The sequence below is a fragment of the Lemur catta genome, chromosome 12 (assembly GCF_020740605.2).
Source record: "Lemur catta isolate mLemCat1 chromosome 12, mLemCat1.pri, whole genome shotgun sequence".
NCBI classification, from domain to species: Eukaryota; Metazoa; Chordata; class Mammalia; order Primates; family Lemuridae; genus Lemur; species Lemur catta.
The window spans coordinates 40,491,917-40,499,332 of record NC_059139.1 but is presented as its reverse complement, the minus strand read 5'-3'; positions in this window follow the sequence as shown (position 1 = coordinate 40,499,332).

Genomic DNA, 7,416 nt, shown 5'->3' with positions numbered 1-7,416 from the left:
GCTCGCCAATCCTGGGAGGACATGTCTTTCACAACAGCTTGAAAAATAAATTTGTTGGGGAGTGTCAGCATCCTTGAAAGCTCTGTGGTCTCTCTTCTTTTTAGGTCAGAAATTACAGAGGAAACTGCTACCATTGAACTAGTATTCCTAACCTAAATAGAGATAATAGGACCCTGGGATGTCAGGGGACAAATGGTGGCACTTAATTGCCAAAGATGAGATAGACATGGTTACCATAATGGATAATGGAGTCAAAATAGTAATCAGAATAGTTTGACTTACAGAGATTATGGTGTTCATGAATTATGATGTCCCTTTAATAGAAATAGATGGCCAACCTATTAAATTCTTATTTGATCTGTATAAGCAAAGGAGTTCTGGGTCTAGTGAATAGAAGTCTGATTTGAATTCCCAAATATAGAGTCAATTCCTTCAATCAATTCCAAATTTGAGTCAGTTAACAGACTCAAAACCCATTGAGAAAGGATCCCACTACACTGCCAAAAACTTAGACTGTTAATATTTATCTCAGTCTTCCCGAAAAAAGGTCTTTTAACAAGTGGACTACGCATTGGGGGAAGGGAATTCTGAGGAATGAGGTTTAGCCTAGCTTGGTTGACATACCACAAAGCCATCACAGTCTACTCCTTGTCAGTTTGGTACCCATAAACATTTCCTTAAAACTTCTCCTTAAAACATACTGCATGATACAACTATGCTATATGCAACTGCAAACATGCCAACCCTTTCCCCAGAAGAGGATTCAAAAATCCTTGGGTGGCAATGTAAAATCTCGGGCCTACCCTACACCTTCTGAATAAAAATATGCATTTTTAATGAGATTTATTATAGGCATATGAAGGTTTTTTTTTTTTTTTTATTTCAGCTCATCATGGGGGTACATAAGTTCAGGTCATATACATTGTCCATGTCTCGCCCATCCCCCCGAGTCAGAGTCCCAAGCGCGTCCATTCTCATTCTCCAGACAGTGTGCCTGGCACTCACCATGTAGTCATACCCCCATCCCCTCCCCCCCCACCTCCCTGGGTCTGCACCTTCAAGCATGACCATTCCCCAGAGGGTGTGCAACGCACTCATCATGTAGGCATACACCCATCCCCTCCCCCCACCCCCCATCCCAGTCTGATATCCAATTGGTATCCTTCCCTGATGTACATTTAAGTGATGATCAGGGAAACCAGTTTTCTGGTGAGTACATGTGATGCTTGTTTTTCCATTCTTTGGATACTTCACTTAATATAATGGGTTCCAGCTCTCTCCAGGAGAACCAAAGAGATGTCGTATCATCGTTATTTCTTACAGCTGAGTAGTACTCCATGGTATACATATACCACAGTTTACTAATCCATTCGTGAATTGATGGGCACTTGGGTTGTTTCCACATCTTTGCTATTGTGAATTGTGCTGCTGTAAACATTCGGGTACAGGTGTCTTTGTTAAAGAATGACTTTTGTTCTTCTGGGTATATGCCCAATAATGGGATTGCTGGATCAAATGGTAGGTCTACTTGAATCTGTTTAAGGTATCTCCATATTGCTTCCCATAGGGGTTGCACTAGTTTGCATTCCCACCAGCAGTGTATGAGTGTTCCTGTCTCTCCGCATCCACGCCAACATGTGTTGTTTTGGGATTTTTTGATAAAGGCCATTCTCACTGGAGTTAAGTGGTATCTCATTGTGGTTTTGATTTGCATTTCCCTGATGATTAGGGATGTTGAGCATTTTTTCTTACATTTTTTAGCCATTCTTATGTCTTCTTTTGAAAAATTTCTATTGATGTCATTTGCCCACTCTTTGATAGGATTGTTTGATTTTTTCTTGCTGATTTTCCTGAGTTCTAAATAGATTCTTGTTATCAGTCTTTTATCTGATGTGTAATATGCGAAAATTTTTTCCCATTCTGTAGGCTGTCTGTTTATTTTCGTGACTGTTTCTTTGGCTGTGCAGAAGCTTTTTAATTTAATCAGGTCCCCTTCGTTTATTTTTGTTGTTGCTGCGATTGCCTTAGGGGTTTTCTTCATAAATTCTTTGCCTAGACCAATGTCTGTAAGAGTCTTTCCTACATTTTCTTCTAGAATTCTAGTCGTTTCCCATTTAAGGTATAAATCTGTTATCTACCGTGATTTGATTTTTGTGAGAGGTGAAATCTGTGGGTCCTGTTTCAGTCTTCTACATGTGGCTATCCAGTTTTCCCAGCACCATTTATTGAATAGGGATTCTTGTCCCCAGAGTATGTTTTTGTCTATTTTGTCAAAGATTAGATGGTTATATGAGGATGGTTTTATATTTGGATTTTCTGTTCTGTTCCACTGGTCTGTGTCCCTGCCCTTGTGCCAATACCAAGCAGTTTTAAGAACCACAGCTTTGTAGTATAGTTTGAAGTCTGGCAAATGAATACCTCCCATTTTGTTTTTATTGCTTAAGATTGCTTTTGCTATATGGGGTCTTCTCTGATTCCATACAAAGTGTATAATTATTTTTTCTAAATCTGTGAAAAATGATGTTGGTAATTTAATAGGAATTGCATTGAATCTATAGATTACTTTGGGTAGTATAGACATTTTAACAATGTTAATTCTTCCAATCCATGAGCATGGTATGGATTTCCACTTATTTACGTGTTCTGCAATTTCCTTCCTAAGCGTTTCATAGTTCTCTTTATAGAGGTCCTTTACCGCTTTAGTTAAATATATTCCTAGATATTTTATTTTCTTTGTTGCTATTTTGAAAGGTACTGAGTCCTTAATTTGGTTCTCCGATTGAATGGTATTGGCATATATGAATGCCTCTGATTTGTGTGTATTGATTTGATAACCTGAGACTTTACTGAATTCATTAATTAATTCCAAGAGTCTCTTGGTTGAGTCCTTGGGGTTTTCCAGATACAACATCATGTCATCAGCGAAGAGTGAGAGTTTGATCTCTTCTGTCCTCATTTGGACACCCTTGATTCTGCTCTCTTGTCTGATAGCTCTCGCAAGGACTTCCAATACTATGTTGAAAAGTAATGGGGACAGTGGGCAGCCTTGTCTGGTTCCAGTTCTGAGTGGGAATGCATATGAAGGTTTAACACTGCTGTTGACTTCTGATCTAGGTTGACTGCTATTCTATACTCTTGTCTGCATGATTTACCTTCAGATACTGGAATTAGAATAGCCAACAGCGTCCATTTAGTCCTGTAGAACTTGTAAATCAGGGCTCTACTTTGTTTTTTGAATTATAGTTTATATTTTTCTGAAATGAGAAAATTAAACTACATGGCGGCTATATCATTATGTTTTAAACATGTATGTATTTCACAACTAGGTTCCTATTAAGCTTCTGTTTTAAGTAGTTTACTATTATAGTTAAGTTGGAATGCATCACAGTGTTATTAATTATAGTAAGGAAACTACATTTTTTCCTCCTCAACAAATGGAAAGACCAGATTCTAAAATGTTTATTACTTTCTGTGCCCTTATCCAAGGATGAAAAATGTCTGAAATTGCTGGATTCTCTCTCATTAGTCTTTCCCCCAGTAATGTGATCAGCAAAGTAAGATATAGAAGTTTCATAAATAAACGTTAGCTGCTGTCTTCTCACATTTCTCTTTTCCTCTTAATGGTTTTGTTGGTAGACAAAGTGACACCTGTAAAGCAAGTAAAATATTTGCAAGGTTCTTACAAGAACAGTATTTGTCTCTTGCAATGCTGTTATTAATAATAAAATTTCACTCTAGTGGGCAGTTACTTAACCATTCTGTTACTTACTGGATATGCTTCAGGTGAGGTTTTTAGACTTTATGTGAAAGAGTAAGGGAAACTTAGAAGGACTGTGTCTTACAGTACTTAATATATTGATTAAGAGTAAGGAAAACTGAGGAGGACTGTGTCTTAATAGATTGATGGTTACATGTACAAAAAGAAGTAACCATAAACTTTGTGGTAACAGTCCAATCACTATTTTAGAAATGTTAAAATAAGAAAAATGATGCTCAAAGTATATCTACTGTGCTATATGAGAGATCCTAAACAACAGTGGGAATGGTATTTTTTTTCATGATCCTGTAATAGGAACATGAATGTAAGAAAACTACGTATTGCAGTGGGTACTTATTATTGTAATAGGATGTTAATACCATAGTCTAAAGATACTTCTTGATGATGGTTCTCCTAGGATCTATATAAGAAAAAATAAGAACTGAAATGTGTAAAGCAATTTTTATTATAGCTGTTATCTTCAAGAAAAAGGAAAAGGAACTGAAACTTTACAAGCAAGAAGAAGTTGGGGCCCCATTCTCACTCTTCTGAAACAGAATAACGCCCAGCCTAGAATCTTGTACCCAGCTAAGCTAAGCTTTCTATATGAAGGAGAAATTAAGACATTCTCAGATAAACAAGGACTGAGGGAATTCACCAAGACAAGACCACCCCTCCAAGAAGTACTCAAAAGACAGTTACACATGGATCAGCACAACAAAGACCCATGAATGTAAAACCACCCAAGAGCTAAAGATCAAATTCCAGCCACCACAATGGCTCAAGAGAGAAAACATAGCAATGAAGTTCTACCCAACAAGATGAACAGAAATCTGTCCCACTTATCAGTTCTCTCACTAAATGTCAATGGCCTGAGTTCCCCACTCAAGAGACATAGACTGGGCCAATGGATAAAAAAACACAAATCTGCTGTCTTTGGGAAACTCACCTAACCTACAAAAATGCATTTAGACTGAAAATAAAAGGATGGAAATCGATATTTCAAGCAAACGGTAGCCAAAAGAAAGCTGGTGTGGCAGTTTTAATTTCCAATAACTTAGCCTTTAAACCAACAAAAGTAAGAAAAGACAAAGATGGTTACTGCATACTGGTGAAAGGCACAATTCAACAAGAAGACATAACCGTACTTAATGTATATGCACCCAACCTAGGTGCACCCAGATTCATAAAGCAAACCCTACTTGATCTGAACCAAATTATAGACAACAATACTGTAATAGCTGGAGACTTTAACACTCCACTGACAGCACAGGACAGATCCTCCAAGCAGAAAATAAGCAAAGAAATAGTAGACTTAAATACAATGCTAGAACAAATGGGCCTGACTGACATCTACAGGACATTCTACATGAAATCCACTGAATATACATTCTTCTCATCAGCTCATGGGACAGTCTCTAAGATTGACCATATCCTAGGACATAAAGCATGTCTTAAAAAATTTAAAAAATAGAAATCATACCCTGCATCTTCTCAGATCACAGTGGAATAAAAGTAATAATGAACCCTAACAGGAACTCTCATTCCTACTCAAAGTCATGGAAGCTAAACAACCTTCTCCTGAACAACTATTTCGTAAAGGAAGAAATCCAGTCAGAAATCAAAACATTCTTTGAATTAAATGACAAAGGAGACACAACATATCAAAATCTATGGGACACAGCTAAAGCAGTCCTGAGAGGAAAATTCATTTCCATAAATGCCTATTTCAAAAAGACAGAAAACTTACAAATAGAGAACTTAATGAATAGACTCAAAGAACTGGAGAAAGAAGAATAGACTGACCCCAAACCCAGCAGAAGGCGAGAAATTATTAAGATCAAATCAGAATTAAATGAAAAGGACAACAAAAATACTATAAGGGAAATTAATAAAACAAAAAGTTGGTTCTTTGAAAAGATAAATAAAATAGACACACCACTGGCTAGACTAACCAAGAGCAGAAAAGAAAAATCTCTAATAACTTCCATCAGGAACATGAAAGGAGAAATCACGACCAATGCCACAGAGATATATGACATCATCTATGAATTTTACAAAAATCTTTATGTACACAAATTGGAAAATGAGGAGGAAATGGACACATTTTTAGAAACACACAGCCTTCCCAAGCTCAACCAGGAAGAAATAGAATTCCTGAATAGACCAATATCAAGAACTGAAATTGAAACAGCAATAAAAAACCTTCCCAAAAAGAAAAGTCCTGGTCCAGATGGGTTCACACCAGAATTTTACCACACATACAAAGATGAACTGGTGCCCATCCTACATAAACTATTCTCCAATATCGAGAAGGATGGAATTCTCCCCAACACATTTTACCAAGCCAATATAACATTGATACCAAAACCAGGAAAGGATGCAACAAAAAAAGAAAACTACAGACCAATTTCTCTCATGAACATAGATGCAAAAATTCTCAATAAAATCCTAGCAAATCATATCCAAGTGCTTATTAAAAAAATAATTCATCATGACCAAGTAGGCTTCATCCAAGAGATGCAGGGGTGGTTCAACATACGAAAATCTATAAACATAATTCACCACATAAATAGAAGCAAAAATAAAGACCATATGATCCTCTCAATAGATGCAGAAAAAGCATTTGACAAAATTCAACACCCTTTTATGATAAGAACGCTTAACAAAATAGGCATAAATGGGACCTACCTAAAAATGATACAAGCCATATATGACAAACCCATAGCCAACATCATACTGAACGGGGAAAAATCGAAAGCATTCCCACTCAGAACTGGAACCAGACAAGGCTGCCCACTGTCCCCATTACTTTTCAACATAGTATTGGAAGTCCTTACAAGAGCTATCAGGCAAGAGAGCAGAATCAAGGGTGTCCAAATAGGGACAGAAGAGATCAAACTCTCACTCTTCGCTGATGATATGATGTTGTATCTGGAAAACCCCAAGGACTCAACCAAGAGACTCTTGGAATTAATTAATGAATTCAGTAAAGTCTCAGGTTATCAAATCAATACACACAAATCAGAGGCATTCATATATGCCAATAACATTCAATCAGAGAACCAAATTAAGGACTCAATACCCTTCAAAATAGCAACAAAGAAAATAAAATATCTAGGAATACCTTTAACTAAAGAGGTAAAGGACTTCTATAGAGAGAACTATGAAACACTAAGGAAGGAAATTGCAGAACACATAAATAGGTGGAAAACCATACCATGCTCATGGATTGGAAGAATCAACATTGTTAAAATGTCTATACTACCCAAAGTAATCTATAGATTCAATGCAATTCCTATTAAATTACCAACATCATTTTTCACAGATTTAGAAAAAATAATTATACACTTTGTATGGAATCAGAGAAGACCCCATATAACAAAAGCAATTTTAAGCAATAAAAACAAAATAGGAGGTATTCATTTGCCAGACTTCAAACTATACTACAAGGCTGTGGTTCTTAAAACTGCCTGGTATTGGCACAAGGGCAGGGACACAGACCAGTGGAACAGAACAGAAAATCCAAATATAAAACCATCCTCATATAGCCATCTAATCTTGACAAAATAGACAAAAACATACTCTGGGGACAAGAATCCCTATTCAATAAATGGTGCTGGGAAAACTGGATAGCCACATGTAGAAGACTGAAACAG